We start from the raw sequence: 21,511 nt of genomic DNA, 5'->3' as shown, positions 1-21,511 counted from the left end.
GTCATACGCAGACGATGGTTAAAAAGAAAAGAGAGTTGTCTGTCTCTTTGCGCCTTTTCGCAACGGACCTCTAATTCCTCAAGGCGAGTATTCAAAAGCCGAACTTGGGCACATGCTTGATAAAACTTCTTCTCTTTCTCCACGAGAACGCTTTGTAAATCAGACTTTTCACACAGAACGGCCATTTTTGCAAGTACCAGTTTTCAAAGAACTGTAGTCATTTGAAGCCAAAACTGTCTTTTATACCTTTTCTCTCTCTCTCTCTCAGACAGTATAGAATTGTTGACAGATTAACTCTAACTGATAAATCCATTAGACACTGAGAAAGAACTTTCTTCTCTCAATTAACCTAGATAAATTGATTGGTAGAAAGAATTGGTCAAAGAAACAATACTTGATTAAGTCAGTCTCAATCACCAAGAAGAAGTGGGCTAGGACAAACAACACACACCCCAAGCTGACAGTCTCACGTCCACTTTCACTTACACTGTCATATGGATTTTGCTAACTTTCGCCTTCATTGCCTTGCTTTTAAATGTGCATCTTGCTCGGTTTTTTTATATTGATCAGACCACCAATGAAACAAAGTGGATTTGTGAGCAGTTAAATATTCTCTCTTTACATTGAAATTGCTGTTAGAATTGTCTTAGATGGTGTTCTGCGGAAATTGCATGCCAATCAGTTGTATAAACTCGTGTCTGGTTGATAGCCTCTGTAGTGACAGTCATGAGTAAAGAGTATCAGCCTGTCTCTGATTGGCTCTTGATCCACATGACTGAATATACAATTGAGATAATCGCCGTGTCAGAGCGATGAGTATTGTGATTGGCAAATTGGTGTCAAGTGTCGCTATATAAGGCCCCAACCACTTTCTACTGGCCATCATATTATCAGACCTCAGAAGCATCCAAATGGAGAGATCTAACTTTGACATCAACACTCGTCTTTACGAAACTGAGATGAAGTTCAAAAAGGCATGTGAACAAGTGGTCCTTCTTAATGACAAGCTGGAGGGATTGCAGACTCGTTATGACAAAGCGCGACAAGAAAACCACCGCTCGTTTCGCTACAACTTAAGGCTTCGCATGGCAACAGTGGAAGGGGTTCGCAATGCATTCTACGAGTATGCCTGTGAAAAAGCTGAACGAATTGCAGAGCTTAGATACGACATCTCACAGTTGGATGCAGACTCCAGCTCGGAGCAGAGCGATTCTGATTCAATGGAGTATTGACAACACAGCTTATGTCCAAGACATTTGCTCAACAGCCCTTTTCAGGGCTGACCACATATCACGAAAGAAAACTTGAAAACATAGTTTGAAAATCCTTCCAATAGTAATTTCACACCAGTGTGGAAATTGACTATAGGTCACCTCATTGAAAGAAAGCCCAATATGCCTTAATCTATGTACATCAAGATTATCCCTCTTATTTGTGTTTTTTTCCACATTCCTCGCTTCATGGCATACTGTTCAAATCCTGACTACACAATTTCAGTTTGCAGATGTACGATACTATTGAAAAGCAGGAGATGACAACACTGAACCAGCTCAAAGGAGAGTTACGGGAGAGAGATATTATCTTACAATGGTATAAGCATAGCCATTTACACCTGTCACATATATTGATTTCAGTGCACGTCAATAAGAAAGCAACACCTTATCATAACGGTAAAACAACAACATATCGAATTGTGTATATGAATACTCTTTGTGTCATTAAATTGTGAAAGCTTCAAAGAAATGCTCAATGTAATGGTTCTTCTTGCATGTTTACGGCAATTTACATAAAAAAATACCACTGGCTTCGTTGTGACTTCTTACTATATACTGGACCTTTCAGAATATGGTACACTTTTCATTCATGGCTCAATACATTCACCAACAGGTGGAAACAAGTAACACTGTAACATGTTGCATCAGGACCAAACTAAATGGAAACGGTCACCCAACGTGAAAATCGGATTTGATGAGTGTTATAAAACTGTAAGATTAAAGTTGTCTGTTATCACCTACTCCTACACAGTTCTGTCTTGCACAATAGGAGTCTTCCTTCGTACATTTGATCTCAGAAACATCAAAAAGACTAGAAAATAGTATGTTACATTAGAAAACGTTCTCCAGAAGTTAATCACTTGTCTATCAGCACAAACATGTGTGTTTGTTAATCTTCTCCACGTGTGGTAAACCAAATTAGACTCCTTACTGTTGGAGACCTGCAGATAGTGGTCTCACTTGAGTATAGCTCTTATCAAAATAAAGGCATATTCGATTCATCTTTTATTCCTAACACGTGTCACCGAGAAGCTCCATTATTTCAATCAGGAAAATCTATGTTGTTTCAATATGCTGTGAAATCAAGCCTTCTACGGGCATTGCTCCCAGCTGAAAGTTCCAATGGTACGAAGAACAATATTTCATCACCATCTTTCAACAATGGTATTAAACATTTCTTTATTATGTATTCCGGGTAAACCAGCACTGTTTTCATGTCTATCAGCTTCTTTTGTGATAGTTATATGGCCCTTAAAAGAGCCTTTTAGTGCTTCTGTGTCAACGACTCACGCTGAACATTATTCGAGATCCTCTCTTTCTTCTAACAGGAAATGGCGAACCTTTACGATTTCCTGTGCTTTCCTGCAAGCGTATTCATAATAAGCATTACGAACGCCTTCCATGGTCGTCATACGCAGACGATGGTTAAAAAGAAAAGACAGTTGTCTGTCTCTTTGCGCCTTTTCGCAACGGACCTCTAATTCCTCAAGGCGAGTATTCAAAAGCCGAACTTGGGCACATGCTTGATAAAACTTCTTCTCTTTCTCCACGAGAACGCTTTGTAAATCAGACTTTTCACACAGAACGGCCATTTTTGCAAGTACCAGTTTTCAAAGAACTGTAGTCATTTGAAGCCAAAACTGTCTTTTATACCTTTTCTCTCTCTCTCTCTCTCTCTCAGACAGTATAGAATTGTTGACAGATTAACTCTAACTGATAAATCCATTAGACACTGAGAAAGAACTTTCTTCTCTCAATTAACCTAGATAAATTGATTGGTAGAAAGAATTGGTCAAAGAAACAATACTTGATTAAGTCAGTCTCAATCACCAAGAAGAAGTGGGCTAGGACAAACAACACACACCCCAAGCTGACAGTCTCACGTCCACTTTCACTTACACTGTCATATGGATTTTGCTAACTTTCGCCTTCATTGCCTTGCTTTTAAATGTGCATCTTACTAGGTTTTTTTATATTGATCAGACCACCAATGAAACAAAGTGGATTTGTGAGCAGTTAAATATTCTCTCTTTACATTGAAATTGCTGTTAGAATTGTCTTAGATGGTGTTCTGCGGAAATTGCATGCCAATCAGTTGTATAAACTCGTGTCTGGTTGATAGCCTCTGTAGTGACAGTCATGAGTAAAGAGTATCAGCCTGTCTCTGATTGGCTCTTGATCCACATGACTGAATATACAATTGAGATAATCGCCGTGTCAGAGCGATGAGTATTGTGATTGGCAAATTGGTGTCAAGTGTCGCTATATAAGGCCCCAACCACTTTCTACTGGCCATCATATTATCAGACCTCAGAAGCATCCAAATGGAGAGATCTAACTTTGACATCAACACTCGTCTTTACGAAACTGAGATGAAGTTCAAAAAGGCATGTGAACAAGTGGTCCTTCTTAATGACAAGCTGGAGGGATTGCAGACTCGTTATGACAAAGCGCGACAAGAAAACCACCGCTCGTTTCGCTACAACTTAAGGCTTCGCATGGCAACAGTGGAAGGGGTTCGCAATGCATTCTACGAGTATGCCTGTGAAAAAGCTGAACGAATTGCAGAGCTTAGATACGACATCTCACAGTTGGATGCAGACTCCAGCTCGGAGCAGAGCGATTCTGATTCAATGGAGTATTGACAACACAGCTTATGTCCAAGACATTTGCTCAACAGCCCTTTTCAGGGCTGACCACATATCACGAAAGAAAACTTGAAAACATAGTTTGAAAATCCTTACAATAGTAATTTCACACCAGTGTAGAAATTGACTATAGGTCACCTCATTGAAAGAAAGCCCAATATGTCTTAATCTATGTACATCAAGATTATCCCTCTTATTTGTGTTTTTTTCCACATTCCTCGCTTCATGGCATACTGTTCAAATCCTGAATACTACATTTCAGTTTGCAGATGTACGATACTATTGAAAAGCATGATATGACAACACTGAACCAGCTCAAAGGAGAGTTACGGGAGAGAGATATTATCTTACAATGGTATAAGCATAGCCATTTACACCTGTCACATATATTATTTCAGTGCACGTCAATAAGAAAGCAACACCTTATCATAACGGTAAAACAACAACATATCGAATTGTGTATATGAATACTCTTTGTGTCATTAAATTGTGAAAGCTTCAAAGAAATGCTCAATGTAATGGTTCTTCTTGCATGTTTACAGCAATTTACATAATAAAATACCACTGGCTTCGTTGTGACTTCTTACTATATACTGGCCCTTTCAGAATACGGTACACTTTTCATTCATGGCTCAATACATTCACCAACAGGTGGAAACAAGTAACACTGTAACATGTTGCATCAGGACCAAACTAAATGGAAACGGTCACCCAACGTGAAAATCGGATTTGATGAGTGTTATAAAACTGTAAGATTAAAGTTGTCTGTTATCACCTACTCCTACACAGTTCTGTCTTGCACAATGGGAGTCTTCCTTCGTACATTTGATCTCAGAAACATCAAAAAGACTAGAAAATAGTATGTTACATTAGAAAAGGTTCACCAGAAGTTAATCACTTGTCTATCAGCACAAACATGTGTGTTTGTTAATCTTCTCCACGTGTGGTAAACCAAATTAGACTCCTTACTGTTGGAGACCTGCAGATAGTGGTCTCACTTGAGTATAGCTCTTATCCAAATAAAGGCATATTCGATTCATCTTTTATTCCTAACACGTGTCACCGAGAAGCTACATTATTTCAATCAGGAAAATCTATGTTGTTTCAAGATGCTGTGAAATCAAGCCTTCTACGGGCATTGCTTCCAGCTGAAAGTTCCAATGGTACGAAGAACAATATTTCATCACCATCTTTCAACAATGGTATTAAACATTTCTTTATTATGTATTCCGGGTAAACCAGCTCTGTTTTCATGTCTATCAGCTTCTTTTGTGATAGTTATATATGGCCCTTAAAAGAGCCTTTTAGTGCTTCTGTGTCAACGACTCATGCTGAACATTATTCGAGATCCTTTCATTCTTCTAACAGGAAATGGCGAACCTTTACGATTTCCTGTGCTTTCCTGCAAGCGTATTCATAATAAGCATTACGAACGCCTTCCATGGTCGTCATACGCAGACGATGGTTATAAAGAAAAGACAGTTGTCTGGGTCTTTTCGCCTTTTTGCAACGGACCTCTAATTCCTCAAGGCGAGTATTCAAAAGCCGAACTTGGGCACATGCTTGATAAAACTTCTTCTCTTTCTCCACGAGAACGCTTTGTAAATCAGACTTTTCACACAGAACGGCCATTTTTGCAAGTACCAGTTTTCAAAGAACTGTAGTCATTTGAAGCCAAAACTGTCTTTTATACCTTTTCTCTCTCTCTCTCTCAGACAGTATAGAATTGTTGACAGATTAACTCTAACTGATAAATCCATTAGACACTGAGAAAGAACTTTCTTCTCTCAATTAACCTAGATAAATTGATTGGTAGAAAGAATTGGTCAAAGAAACAATACTTGATTAAGTCAGTCTCAATCACCAAGAAGAAGTGGGCTAGGACAAACAACACACACCCCAAGCTGACAGTCTCACGTCCACTTTCACTTACACTGTCATATGGATTTTGCTAACTTTCGCCTTCATTGCCTTGCTTTTAAATGTGCATCTTGCTAGGTTTTTTTATATTGATCAGACCACCAATGAAACAAAGTGGATTTGTGAGCAGTTAAATATTCTCTCTTTATATTGGAATTGCTGTTAGTATTGTCTTAGATGGTGTTCTGCGGAAATTGCATGCCAATCAGTTGTATAAACTCGTGTCTGGTTGATAGCCTCTGTAGTGACAGTCATGAGTAAAGAGTATCAGCCTGTCTCTGATTGGCTCTCGATTCACCTGACTGAATATACAATTGAGATAATCGCCGTGTCAGAGCGATGAGTATTGTGACTGGCAAATTGGTGTCAAGTCCGCTATATAAGGCCCCAACCACTTTCTACTGGCCATCATATTATCAGACCTCAGAAGCATCCAAATGGAGAGATCTAACTTTGACATCAACACTCGACTTTACGAAACTGAGATGAAGTTCAAAAAGGCATGTGAACAAGTGGTCCTTCTTAATGACAAGCTGGAGGGATTGCAGACTCGTTATGACAAAGCGCGACAAGAAAACCACCGCTCGTTTCGCTACAACTTAAGGCTTCGCATGGCAACAGTGGAAGGGGTTCGCAATGCATTCTACGAGTATGCCTGTGAAAAAGCTGAACGAATTGCAGAGCTTAGATACGACATCTCACAGTTGGATGCAGACTCCAGCTCGGAGCAGAGCGATTCTGATTCAATGGAGTATTGACAACACAGCTTATGTCCAAGACATTTGCTCAACAGCCCTTTTCAGGGCTGACCACATATCACAAAAGAAAACTTGAAAACATAGTTTGAAAATCCTTCCAATAGTAATTTCACACCAGTGTGGAAATTGACTATAGGTCACCTCATTGGAAGAAAGCCCAATATGCCTTAATCTATGTACATCAAGATTATCCCTCTTATTTGTGTTTTTTTCCACATTCCTCGCTTCATGGCATACTGTTCAAATCCTGACTACACAATTTCAGTTTGCAGATGTACGATACTATTGAAAAGCAGGAGATGACAACACTGAACCAGCTCAAAGGAGAGTTACGGGAGAGAGATATTATCTTACAATGGTATAAGCATAGCCATTTACACCTGTCACATATATTGATTTCAGTGCACGTCAATAAGAAAGCAACACCTTATCATAACGGTAAAACAACAACATATCGAATTGTGTATATGAATACTCTTTGTGTCATTAAATTGTGAAAGCTTCAAAGAAATGCTCAATGTAATGGTTCTTCTTGCATGTTTACAGCAATTTACATAAAAAAATACCACTGGCTTCGTTGTGACTTCTTACTATATACTGGACCTTTCAGAATATGGTACACTTTTCATTCATGGCTCAATACATTCACCAACAGGTGGAAACAAGTAACACTGTAACATGTTGCATCAGGACCAAACTAAATGGAAACGGTCACCCAACGTGAAAATCGGATTTGATGAGTGTTATAAAACTGTAAGATTAAAGTTGTCTGTTATCACCTACTCCTACACAGTTCTGTCTTGCACAATAGGAGTCTTCCTTCGTACATTTGATCTCAGAAACATCAAAAAGACTAGAAAATAGTATGTTACATTAGAAAACGTTCTCCAGAAGTTAATCACTTGTCTATCAGCACAAACATGTGTGTTTGTTAATCTTCTCCACGTGTGGTAAACCAAATTAGACTCCTTACTGTTGGAGACCTGCAGATAGTGGTCTCACTTGAGTATAGCTCTTATCAAAATAAAGGCATATTCGATTCATCTTTTATTCCTAACACGTGTCACCGAGAAGCTCCATTATTTCAATCAGGAAAATCTATGTTGTTTCAATATGCTGTGAAATCAAGCCTTCTACGGGCATTGCTCCCAGCTGAAAGTTCCAATGGTACGAAGAACAATATTTCATCACCATCTTTCAACAATGGTATTAAACATTTCTTTATTATGTATTCCGGGTAAACCAGCACTGTTTTCATGTCTATCAGCTTCTTTTGTGATAGTTATATGGCCCTTAAAAGAGCCTTTTAGTGCTTCTGTGTCAACGACTCACGCTGAACATTATTCGAGATCCTCTCTTTCTTCTAACAGGAAATGGCGAACCTTTACGATTTCCTGTGCTTTCCCGCAAGCGTATTCATAATAAGCATTACGAACGCCTTCCATGGTCGTCATACGCAGACGATGGTTAAAAAGAAAAGAGAGTTGTCTGTCTCTTTGCGCCTCTTCGCAACGGACCTCTAATTCCTCAAGGCGAGTATTCAAAAGCCGAACTTGGGCACATGCTTGATAAAACTTCTTCTCTTTCTCCACGAGAACGCTTTGTAAATCAGACTTTTCACACAGAACGGCCATTTTTGCAAGTACCAGTTTTCAAAGAACTGTAGTCATTTGAAGCCCAAACTGTCTTTTATACCTTTTCTCTCTCTCTCTCAGACAATATAGAATTGTTGACAGATTAACTTTAACTGATAAATCCATTAGACACTGAGAAAGAACTTTCTTCTCTCAATTAACCTAGATAAATTGATTGGTAGAAAGAATTGGTCAAAGAAACAATACTTGATTAAGTCAGTCTCAATCACCAAGAAGAAGTGGGCTAGGACAAACAACACACACCCCAAGCTGACAGTCTCACGTCCACTTTCACTTACACTGTCATATGGATTTTGCTAACTTTCGCCTTCATTGCCTTGCTTTTAAATGTGCATCTTGCTAGGTTTTTTTAGATTGATCAGACACCCAATGAAACAAAGTGGATTTGTGAGCAGTTAAATATTCTCTCTTTATATTGGAATTGCTGTTAGAATTGTCTTAGATGGTGTTCTGCGGAAATTGCATGCCAATCAATTGTATAAACTCGTGTCTGGTTGATAGCCTCTGTAGTGACAGTCATGAGTACAGAGTATCAGCCTGTCTCTGATTGGCTCTCGATTCACATGACTGAATATACAATTGAGATAATCGCCGTGTCAGAGCGATGAGTATTGTGACTGGCAAATTGGTGTCAAGTGTCGCTATATAAGGCCCCAACCACTTTCTACTGGCCATCATATTATCAGACCTCAGAAGCATCCAAATGGAGAGATCTAACTTTGACATCAACACTCGACTTTACGAAACTGAGATGAAGTTCAAAAAGGCATGTGAACAAGTGGTCCTTCTTAATGACAAGCTGGAGGGATTGCAGACTCGTTATGACAAAGTGCGACAAGAAAACCACCGCTCGTTTCGCTACAACTTAAGGCTTCGCATGGCAACAGTGGAAGGGGTTCGCAATGCATTCTACGAGTATGCCTGTGAAAAAGCTGAACGAATTGCAGAGCTTAGATACGACATCTCACAGTTGGATGCAGACTCCAGCTCGGAGCAGAGCGATTCTGATTCAATGGAGTATTGACAACACAGCTTATGTCCAAGACATTTGCTCAACAGCCCTTTTCAGGGCTGACCACATATCACAAAAGAAAACTTGAAAACATAGTTTGAAAATCCTTCCAATAGTAATTTCACACCAGTGTGGAAAATGACTATAGGTCACCTCATTGAAAGAAAGCCCAATATGTCTTAATCTATGTACATCAAGATTATCCCTCTTATTTGTGTTTTTTTTTCCATATTCCTCGCTTCATGGCATACCGTTCAAATCCTGACTACACAATTTCAGTTTGCAGATGTACGATACTATTGAAAAGCAGGAGATGACAACACTGAACCAGCTCAAAGGAGAGTTACGGGAGAGAGATATTATCTTACAATGGTATAAGCATAGCCATTTACACCTGTCACATATATTGATTTCAGTGCACGTCAATAAGAAAGCAACACCTTATCATAACGGTAAAACAACAACATATCGAATTGTGTATATGAATACTCTTTGTGTCATTAAATTGTGAAAGCTTCAAAGAAATGCTCAATGTAATGGTTCTTCTTGCATGTTTACGGCAATTTACATAAAAAAATACCACTGGCTTCGTTGTGACTTCTTACTATATACTGGCCCTTTCAGAATATGGTACACTTTTCATTCATGGCTCAATACATTCACCAACAGGTGGAAACAAGTAACACTGTAACATGTTGCATCAGGACCAAACTAAATGGAAACGGTCACCCAACGTGAAAATCGGATTTGATGAGTGTTATAAAACTGTAAGATTAAAGTTGTCTGTTATCACCTACTCCTACACAGTTCTGTCTTGCACAATAGGAGTCTTCCTTCGTACATTTGATCTCAGAAACATCAAAAAGACTAGAAAATAGTATGTTACATTAGAACACGTTCTCCAGAAGTTAATCACTTGTCTATCAGCACAAACATGTGTGTTTGTTAATCTTCTCCACGTGTGGTAAACCAAATTAGACTCCTTACTGTTGGAGACCTGCAGATAGTGGTCTCACTTGAGTATAGCTCTTATCAAAATAAAGGCATATTCGATTCATCTTTTATTCCTAACACGTGTCACCGAGAAGCTCCATTATTTCAATCAGGAAAATCTATGTTGTTTCAAGATGCTGTGAAATCAAGCCTTCTACGGGCATTGCTCCCAGCTGAAAGTTCCAATGGTACGAAGAACAATATTTCATCACCATCTTTCAACAATGGTATTAAACATTTCTTTATTATGTATTCCGGGTAAACCAGCACTGTTTTCATGTCTATCAGCTTCTTTTGTGATAGTTATATGGCCCTTAAAAGAGCCTTTTAGTGCTTCTGTGTCAACGACTCACGCTGAACATTATTCGAGATCCTCTCTTTCTTCTAACAGGAAATGGCGAACCTTTACGATTTCCTGTGCTTTCCCGCAAGCGTATTCATAATAAGCATTACGAACGCCTTCCATGGTCGTCATACGCAGACGATGGTTAAAAAGAAAAGAGAGTTGTCTGTCTCTTTGCGCCTCTTCGCAATGGACCTCTAATTCCTCAAGGCGAGTATTCAAAAGCCGAACTTGGGCACATGCTTGATAAAACTTCTTCTCTTTCTCCACGAGAACGCTTTGTAAATCAGACTTTTCACACAGAATGGCCATTTTTGCAAGTACCAGTTTTCAAAGAACTGTAGTCATTTGAAGCCCAAACTGTCTTTTATACCTTTTCTCTCTCTCTCTCAGACAATATAGAATTGTTGACAGATTAACTCTAACTGATAAATCCATTAGACACTGAGAAAGAACTTTCTTCTCTCAATTAACCTAGATAAATTGATTGGTAGAAAGAATTGGTCAAAGAAACAATACTTGATTAAGTCAGTCTCAGTCACCAAGAAGAAGTGGGCTAGGACAAACAACACACACCCCAAGCTGACAGTCTCACGTCCACTTTCACTTACACTGTCATATGGATTTTGCTAACTTTCGCCTTCATTGCCTTGCTTTTAAATGTGCATCTTGCTAGGTTTTTTTAGATTGATCAGACACCCAATGAAACAAAGTGGATTTGTGAGCAGTTAAATATTCTCTCTTTATATTGGAATTGCTGTTAGTATTGTCTTAGATGGTGTTCTGAGGAAATTGCATGCCAATCAGTTGTATAAACTCGTGTCTGGTTGATAGCCTCTGTAGTGACAGTCATGAGTACAGAGTATCAGCCTGTCTCTGATTGGCTCTCGATTCACATGACTGAATATACAATTGAGATAATCGCCGTGTCAGAGCGATGAGTATTGTGACTGGCAAATTGGTGTCAAGTCCGCTATATAAGGCCCCAACCACTTTCTACTGGCCATCATATTATCAGACCTCAGAAGCATCCAAATGGAGAGATCTAACTTTGACATCAACACTCGACTTTACGAAACTGAGATGAAGTTCAAAAAGGCATGTGAACAAGTGGTCCTTCTTAATGACAAGCTGGAGGGATTGCAGACTCGTTATGACAAAGCACGACAAGAAAACCACCGCTCGTTTCGCTACAACTTAAGGCTTCGCATGGCAACAGTGGAAGGGGTTCGCAATGCATTCTACGAGTATGCCTGTGAAAAAGCTGAACGAATTGCAGAGCTTAGATACGACATCTCACAGTTGGATGCAGACTCCAGCTCGGAGCAGAGCGATTCTGATTCAATGGAGTATTGACAACACAGCTTATGTCCAAGACATTTGCTCAACAGCCCTTTTCAGGGCTGACCACATATCACGAAAGAAAACTTGAAAACATAGTTTGAAAATCCTTCCAATAGTAATTTCACACCAGTGTGGAAAATGACTATAGGTCACCTCATTGAAAGAAAGCCCAATATGTCTTAATCTATGTACATCAAGATTATCCCTCTTATTTGTGGTTTTTTTTCCATATTCCTCGCTTCATGGCATACCGTTCAAATCCTGACTACACAATTTCAGTTTGCAGATGTACGATACTATTGAAAAGCAGGAGATGACAACACTGAACCAGCTCAAAGGAGAGTTACGGGAGAGAGATATTATCTTACAATGGTATAAGCATAGCCATTTACACCTGTCACATATATTGATTTCAGTGCACGTCAATAAGAAAGCAACACCTTATCATAACGGTAAAACAACAACATATCGAATTGTGTATATGAATACTCTTTGTGTCATTAAATTGTGAAAGCTTCAAAGAAATGCTCAATGTAATGGTTCTTCTTGCATGTTTACGGCAATTTACATAAAAAAATACCACTGGCTTCGTTGTGACTTCTTACTATATACTGGCCCTTTCAGAATATGGTACACTTTTCATTCATGGCTCAATACATTCACCAACAGGTGGAAACAAGTAACTCTGTAACATGTTGCATCAGGACCAAACTAAATGGAAACGGTCACCCAACGTGAAAATCGGATTTGATGAGTGTTATAAAACTGTAAGATTAAAGTTGTCTGTTATCACCTACTCCTACACAGTTCTGTCTTGCACAATAGGAGTCTTCCTTCGTACATTTGATCTCAGAAACATCAAAAAGACTAGAAAATAGTATGTTACATTAGAAAAGGTTCACCAGAAGTTAATCACTTGTCTATCAGCACAAACATGTGTGTTTGTTAATCTTCTCCACGTGTGGTAAACCAAAATTAGACTCCTTACTGTTGGAGACCTGCAGATAGTGGTCTCACTTGAGTATAGCTCTTATCAAAATAAAGGCATATTCGATTCATCTTTTATTCCTAACATGTGTCACCGAGAAGCTCCATTATTTCAATCAGGAAAATCTATGTTGTTTCAAGATGCTGTGAAATCAAGCCTTCTACAGGCATTGCTTCCAGATGAAAGTTCCAATGGTACGAAGAACAATATTTCATCACCATCTTTCAACAATGGTATTAAAGATTTCTTTATTATGTATTCCGGGTAAACCAGCACTGTTTTCATGTCTATCAGCTTCTTTTGTGATAGTTATATGGCCCTTAAAAGAGCCTTTTAGTGCTTCTGTGTCAACGACTCATGCTGAACATTATTCGAGATCCTCTCTTTCTTCTAACAGGAAATGGCGAACCTTTACGATTTCCTGTGCTTTCCTGCAAGCGTATTCATAATAAGCATTACGAACGCCTTCCATGGTCGTCATACGCAGACGATGGTTATAAAGAAAAGACAGTTGTCTGGGTCTTTTCGCCTTTTCGCAACGGACCTCTAATTCCTCAAGGCGAGTATTCAAAAGCCGAACTTGGGCACATGCTTGATAAAACTTCTTCTCTTTCTCCACGAGAACGCTTTGTAAATCAGACTTTTCACACAGAACGGCCATTTTTGCAAGTACCAGTTTTCAAAGAACTGTAGTCATTTGAAGCCAAAACTGTCTTTTATACCTTTTCTCTCTCTCTCTCTCTCAGACAGTATAGAATTGTTGACAGATTAACTCTAACTGATAAATCCATTAGACACTGAGAAAGAACTTTCTTCTCTCAATTAACCTAGATAAATTGATTGGTAGAAAGAATTGGTCAAAGAAACAATACTTGATTAAGTCAGTCTCAATCACCAAGAAGAAGTGGGCTAGGACAAACAACACACACCCCAAGCTGACAGTCTCACGTCCACTTTCACTTACACTGTCATATGGATTTTGCTAACTTTCGCCTTCATTGCCTTGCTTTTAAATGTGCATCTTGCTAGGTTTTTTTATATTGATCAGACCACCAATGAAACAAAGTGGATTTGTGAGCAGTTAAATATTCTCTCTTTACATTGAAATTGCTGTTAGAATTGTCTTAGATGGTGTTCTGCGGAAATTGCATGCCAATCAGTTGTATAAACTCGTGTCTGGTTGATAGCCTCTGTAGTGACAGTCATGAGTAAAGAGTATCAGCCTGTCTCTGATTGGCTCTTGATCCACATGACTGAATATACAATTGAGATAATCGCCGTGTCAGAGCGATGAGTATTGTGATTGGCAAATTGGTGTCAAGTGTCGCTATATAAGGCCCCAACCACTTTCTACTGGCCATCATATTATCAGACCTCAGAAGCATCCAAATGGAGAGATCTAACTTTGACATCAACACTCGTCTTTACGAAACTGAGATGAAGTTCAAAAAGGCATGTGAACAAGTGGTCCTTCTTAATGACAAGCTGGAGGGATTGCAGACTCGTTATGACAAAGTGCGACAAGAAAACCACCGCTCGTTTCGCTACAACTTAAGGCTTCGCATGGCAACAGTGGAAGGGGTTCGCAATGCATTCTACGAGTATGCCTGTGAAAAAGCTGAACGAATTGCAGAGCTTAGATACGACATCTCACAGTTGGATGCAGACTCCAGCTCGGAGCAGAGCGATTCTGATTCAATGGAGTATTGACAACACAGCTTATGTCCAAGACATTTGCTCAACAGCCCTTTTCAGGGCTGACCACATATCACGAAAGAAAACTTGAAAACATAGTTTGAAAATCCTTCCAATAGTAATTTCACACCAGTGTGGAAATTGACTATAGGTCACCTCATTGAAAGAAAGCCCAATATGTCTTAATCTATGTACATCAAGATTATCCCTCTTATTTGTGTTATTTTCCACATTTCTCGCTTCATGGCATACCGTTCAAATCCTGAATACTACATTTCAGTTTGCAGATGTACGATACTATTTAAAAACATGATATGACAACACTGAACCAGCTCAAAGGAGAGTTACGGGAGAGAGATATTATCTTACAATGGTATAAGCATAGCCATTTACACCTGTCACATATATTGATTTCAGTGCACGTCAATAAGAAAGCAACACCTTATCATAACGGTAAAACAACAACATATCGAATTGTGTATATGAATACTCTTTGTGTCATTAAATTGTGAAAGCTTCAAAGAAATGCTCAATGTAATGGTTCTTCTTGCATGTTTACGGCAATTTACATAATAAAATACCACTGGCTTCGTTGTGACTTCTTACTATATACTGGCCCTTTCAGAATATGGTACACTTTTCATTCATGGCTCAATACATTCACCAACAGGTGGAAACAAGTAACTCTGTAACATGTTGCATCAGGACCAAACTAAATGGAAACGGTCACCCAACGTGAAAATCGGATTTGATGAGTGTTATAAAACTGTAAGATTAAAGTTGTCTGTTTTCACCTACTCCTACACAGTTATGTCTTGCACAATGGGAGTCTTCCTTCGTACATTTGATCTCAGAAACATCAAAAAGACTAGAAAATAGTATGTTACATTAGAAAAGGTTCACCAGAAGTTAATCACTTGTCTATCAGCACAAACATGTGTGTTTGTTAATCTTCTCCACGTGTGGTAAACCAAATTAGACTCCTTACTGTTGGAGACCTGCAGATAGTGGTCTCACTTGAGTATAGCTCTTATCAAAATAAAGGCATATTCGATTCATCTTTTATTCCTAACACGTGTCACCGAGAAGCTACATTATTTCAATCAGGAAAATCTATGTTGTTTCAAGATGCTGTGAAATCAAGCCTTCTACAGGCATTGCTTCCAGATGAAAGTTCCAGTGGTACGAAGAACAATATTTCATCACCATCTTTCAACAATGGTATTAAACATTTCTTTATTATGTATTCCGGGTAAACCAGCACTGTTTTCATGTCTATCAGCTTCTTTTGTGATAGTTATATGGCCCTTAAAAGAGCCTTTTAGTGCTTCTGTGTCAACGACTCATGCTGAACATTATTCGAGATCCTCTCTTTCTTCTAACAGGAAATGGCGAACCTTTACGATTTCCTGTGCTTTCCTGCAAGCGTATTCATAATAAGCATTACGAACGCCTTCCATGGTCGTCATACGCAGACGATGGTTATAAAGAAAAGACAGTTGTCTGGGTCTTTTCGCCTTTTTGCAACGGACCTCTAATTCCTCAAGGCGAGTATTCAAAAGCCGAACTTGGGCACATGCTTGATAAAACTTCTTCTCTTTCTCCACGAGAACGCTTTGTAAATCAGACTTTTCACACAGAACGGCCATTTTTGCAAGTACCAGTTTTCAAAGAACTGTAGTCATTTGAAGCCAAAACTGTCTTTTATACCTTTTCTCTCTCTCTCTCTCTCAGACAGTATAGAATTGTTGACAGATTAACTCTAACTGATAAATCCATTAGACACTGAGAAAGAACTTTCTTCTCTCAATTAACCTAGATAAATTGATTGGTAGAAAGAATTGGTCAAAGAAACAATACTTGATTAAGTCAGTCTCAATCACCAAGAAGAAGTGGGCTAGGACAAACAACACACACCCCAAGCTGACAGTCTCACGTCCACTTTCACTTACACTGTCATATGGATTTTGCTAACTTTCGCCTTCATTGCCTTGCTTTTAAATGTGCATCTTGCTAGGTTTTTTTATATTGATCAGACCACCAATGAAACAAAGTGGATTTGTGAGCAGTTAAATATTCTCTCTTTACATTGAAATTGCTGTTAGAATTGTCTTAGATGGTGTTCTGCGGAAATTGCATGCCAATCAGTTGTATAAACTCGTGTCTGGTTGATAGCCTCTGTAGTGACAGTCATGAGTAAAGAGTATCAGCCTGTCTCTGATTGGCTCTTGATCCACATGACTGAATATACAATTGAGATAATCGCCGTGTCAGAGCGATGAGTATTGTGATTGGCAAATTGGTGTCAAGTGTCGCTATATAAGGCCCCAACCACTTTCTACTGGCCATCATATTATCAGACCTCAGAAGCATCCAAATGGAGAGATCTAACTTTGACATCAACACTCGTCTTTACGAAACTGAGATGAAGTTCAAAAAGGCATGTGAACAAGTGGTCCTTCTTAATGACAAGCTGGAGGGATTGCAGACTCGTTATGACATAGTGCGACAAGAAAACCACCGCTCGTTTCGCTACAACTTAAGGCTTCGCATGGCAACAGTGGAAGGGGTTCGCAATGCATTCTACGAGTATGCCTGTGAAAAAGCTGAACGAATTGCAGAGCTTAGATACGACATCTCACAGTTGGATGCAGACTCCAGCTCGGAGCAGAGCGATTCTGATTCAATGGAGTATTGACAACACAGCTTATGTCCAAGACATTTGCTCAACAGCCCTTTTCAGGGCTGACCACATATCACGAAAGAAAACTTGAAAACATAGTTTGAAAATCCTTCCAATAGTAATTTCACACCAGTGTAGAAATTGACTATAGGTCATCTCATTGAAAGAAAACCCAATATGTCTTAATCTATGTACATCAAGATTATCCCTCTTATTTGTGTTTTTTTCCACATTCCTCGCTTCTTGGCATACCGTTCAAATCCTGAATACTACATTTCAGTTTGCAGATGTACGATACTATTGAAAAGCATGATATGACAACACTGAACCAGCTCAAAGGAGAGTTACGGGAGAGAGATATTATCTTACAATGGTATAAGCATAGCCATTTACACCTGTCACATATATTGATTTCAGTGCACGTCAATAAGAAAGCAACACCTTATCATAACGGTAAAACAACAACATATCGAATTGTGTATATGAATACTCTTTGTGTCATTAAATTGTGAAAGCTTCAAAGAAATGCTCAATGTAATGGTTCTTCTTGCATGTTTACGGCAATTTACATAATAAAATACCACTGGCTTCGTTGTGACTTCTTACTATATACTGGCCCTTTCAGAATATGGTACACTTTTCATTCATGGCTCAATACATTCACCAACAGGTGGAAACAAGTAACTCTGTAACATGTTGCATCAGGACCAAACTAAATGGAAACGGTCACCCAACGTGAAAATCGGATTTGATGAGTGTTATAAAACTGTAAGATTAAAGTTGTCTGTTTTCACCTACTCCTACACAGTTATGTCTTGCACAATGGGAGTCTTCCTTCGTACATTTGATCTCAGAAACATCAAAAAGACTAGAAAATAGTATGTTACATTAGAAAAGGTTCACCAGAAGTTAATCACTTGTCTATCAGCACAAACATGTGTGTTTGTTAATCTTCTCCACGTGTGGTAAACCAAATTAGACTCCTTACTGTTGGAGACCTGCAGATAGTGGTCTCACTTGAGTATAGCTCTTATCAAAATAAAGGCATATTCGATTCATCTTTTATTCCTAACACGTGTCACCGAGAAGCTACATTATTTCAATCAGGAAAATCTATGTTGTTTCAAGATGCTGTGAAATCAAGCCTTCTACAGGCATTGCTTCCAGATGAAAGTTCCAATGGTACGAAGAACAATATTTCATCACCATCTTTCAACAATGGTATTAAACATTTCTTTATTATGTATTCCGGGTAAACCAGCACTGTTTTCATGTCTATCAGCTTCTTTTGTGATAGTTATATGGCCCTTAAAAGAGCCTTTTAGTGCTTCTGTGTCAACGACTCATGCTGAACATTATTCGAGATCCTCTCTTTCTTCTAACAGGAAATGGCGAACCTTTACGATTTCCTGTGCTTTCCTGCAAGCGTATTCATAATAAGCATTACGAACGCCTTCCATGGTCGTCATACGCAGACGATGGTTATAAAGAAAAGACAGTTGTCTGGGTCTTTTCGCCTTTTTGCAACGGACCTCTAATTCCTCAAGGCGAGTATTCAAAAGCCGAACTTGGGCACATGCTTGATAAAACTTCTTCTCTTTCTCCACGAGAACGCTTTGTAAATCAGACTTTTCACACAGAACGGCCATTTTTGCAAGTACCAGTTTTCAAAGAACTGTAGTCATTTGAAGCCAAAACTGTCTTTTATACCTTTTCTCTCTCTCTCTCTCAGACAGTATAGAATTGTTGACAGATTAACTCTAACTGATAAATCCATTAGACACTGAGAAAGAACTTTCTTCTCTCAATTAACCTAGATAAATTGATTGGTAGAAAGAATTGGTCAAAGAAACAATACTTGATTAAGTCAGTCTCAATCACCAAGAAGAAGTGGGCTAGGACAAACAACACACACCCCAAGCTGACAGTCTCACGTCCACTTTCACTTACACTGTCATATGGATTTTGCTAACTTTCGCCTTCATTGCCTTGCTTTTAAATGTGCATCTTGCTAGGTTTTTTTATATTGATCAGACCACCAATGAAACAAAGTGGATTTGTGAGCAGTTAAATATTCTCTCTTTACATTGAAATTGCTGTTAGAATTGTCTTAGATGGTGTTCTGCGGAAATTGCATGCCAATCAGTTGTATAAACTCGTGTCTGGTTGATAGCCTCTGTAGTGACAGTCATGAGTAAAGAGTATCAGCCTGTCTCTGATTGGCTCTTGATCCACATGACTGAATATACAATTGAGATAATCGCCGTGTCAGAGCGATGAGTATTGTGATTGGCAAATTGGTGTCAAGTGTCGCTATATAAGGCCCCAACCACTTTCTACTGGCCATCATATTATCAGACCTCAGAAGCATCCAAATGGAGAGATCTAACTTTGACATCAACACTCGTCTTTACGAAACTGAGATGAAGTTCAAAAAGGCATGTGAACAAGTGGTCCTTCTTAATGACAAGCTGGAGGGATTGCAGACTCGTTATGACATAGTGCGACAAGAAAACCACCGCTCGTTTCGCTACAACTTAAGGCTTCGCATGGCAACAGTGGAAGGGGTTCGCAATGCATTCTACGAGTATGCCTGTGAAAAAGCTGAACGAATTGCAGAGCTTAGATACGACATCTCACAGTTGGATGCAGACTCCAGCTCGGAGCAGAGCGATTCTGATTCAATGGAGTATTGACAACACAGCTTATGTCCAAGACATTTGCTCAACAGCCCTTTTCAGGGCTGACCACATATCACGAAAGAAAACTTGAAAACATAGTTTGAAAATCCTTCCAATAGTAATTTCACACCAGTGTGGAAATTGACTATAGGTCACCTCATTGAAAGAAAGCCCAATATGTCTTAATCTATGTACATCAAGATTATCCCTCTTATTTGTGTTATTTTCCACATTTCTCGCTTCATGGCATACCGTTCAAATCCTGAATACTACATTTCAGTTTGCAGATGTACGATACTATTTAAAAACATGATATGACAACACTGAACCAGCTCAAAGGAGAGTTACGGGAGAGAGATATTATCTTACAATGGTATAAGCATAGCCATTTACACCTGTCACATATATTGATTTCAGTGCACGTCAATAAGAAAGCAACACCTTATCATAACGGTAAAACAACAACATATCGAATTGTGTATATGAATACTCTTTGTGTCATTAAATTGTGAAAGCTTCAAAGAAATGCTCAATGTAATGGTTCTTCTTGCATGTTTACGGCAATTTACATAATAAAATACCACTGGCTTCGTTGTGACTTCTTACTATATACTGGCCCTTTCAGAATATGGTACACTTTTCATTCATGGCTCAATACATTCACCAACAGGTGGAAACAAGTAACTCTGTAACATGTTGCATCAGGACCAAACTAAATGGAAACGGTCACCCAACGTGAAAATCGGATTTGATGAGTGTTATAAAACTGTAAGATTAAAGTTGTCTGTTTTCACCTACTCCTACACAGTTATGTCTTGCACAATGGGAGTCTTCCTTCGTACATTTGATCTCAGAAACATCAAAAAGACTAGAAAATAGTATGTTACATTAGAAAAGGTTCACCAGAAGTTAATCACTTGTCTATCAGCACAAACATGTGTGTTTGTTAATCTTCTCCACGTGTGGTAAACCAAATTAGACTCCTTACTGTTGGAGACCTGCAGATAGTGGTCTCACTTGAGTATAGCTCTTATCAAAATAAAGGCATATTCGATTCATCTTTTATTCCTAACACGTGTCACCGAGAAGCTACATTATTTCAATCAGGAAAATCTATGTTGTTTCAAGATGCTGTGAAATCAAGCCTTCTACAGGCATTGCTTCCAGATGAAAGTTCCAGTGGTACGAAGAACAATATTTCATCACCATCTTTCAACAATGGTATTAAACATTTCTTTATTATGTATTCCGGGTAAACCAGCACTGTTTTCATGTCTATCAGCTTCTTTTGTGATAGTTATATGGCCCTTAAAAGAGCCTTTTAGTGCTTCTGTGTCAACGACTCATGCTGAACATTATTCGAGATCCTCTCTTTCTTCTAACAGGAAATGGCGAACCTTTACGATTTCCTGTGCTTTCCTGCAAGCGTATTCATAATAAGCATTACGAACGCCTTCCATGGTCGTCATACGCAGACGATGGTTATAAAGAAAAGACAGTTGTCTGGGTCTTTTCGC

The sequence above is a fragment of the Haliotis cracherodii genome, unplaced genomic scaffold, assembly GCF_022045235.1.
Source record: "Haliotis cracherodii isolate W230 unplaced genomic scaffold, xgHalCrac1.p SCAF_20, whole genome shotgun sequence".
NCBI classification, from domain to species: Eukaryota; Metazoa; Mollusca; class Gastropoda; order Lepetellida; family Haliotidae; genus Haliotis; species Haliotis cracherodii.
The sequence above is the reverse complement of the archived record's forward strand: the minus strand, read 5'-3'. Positions refer to the sequence as shown.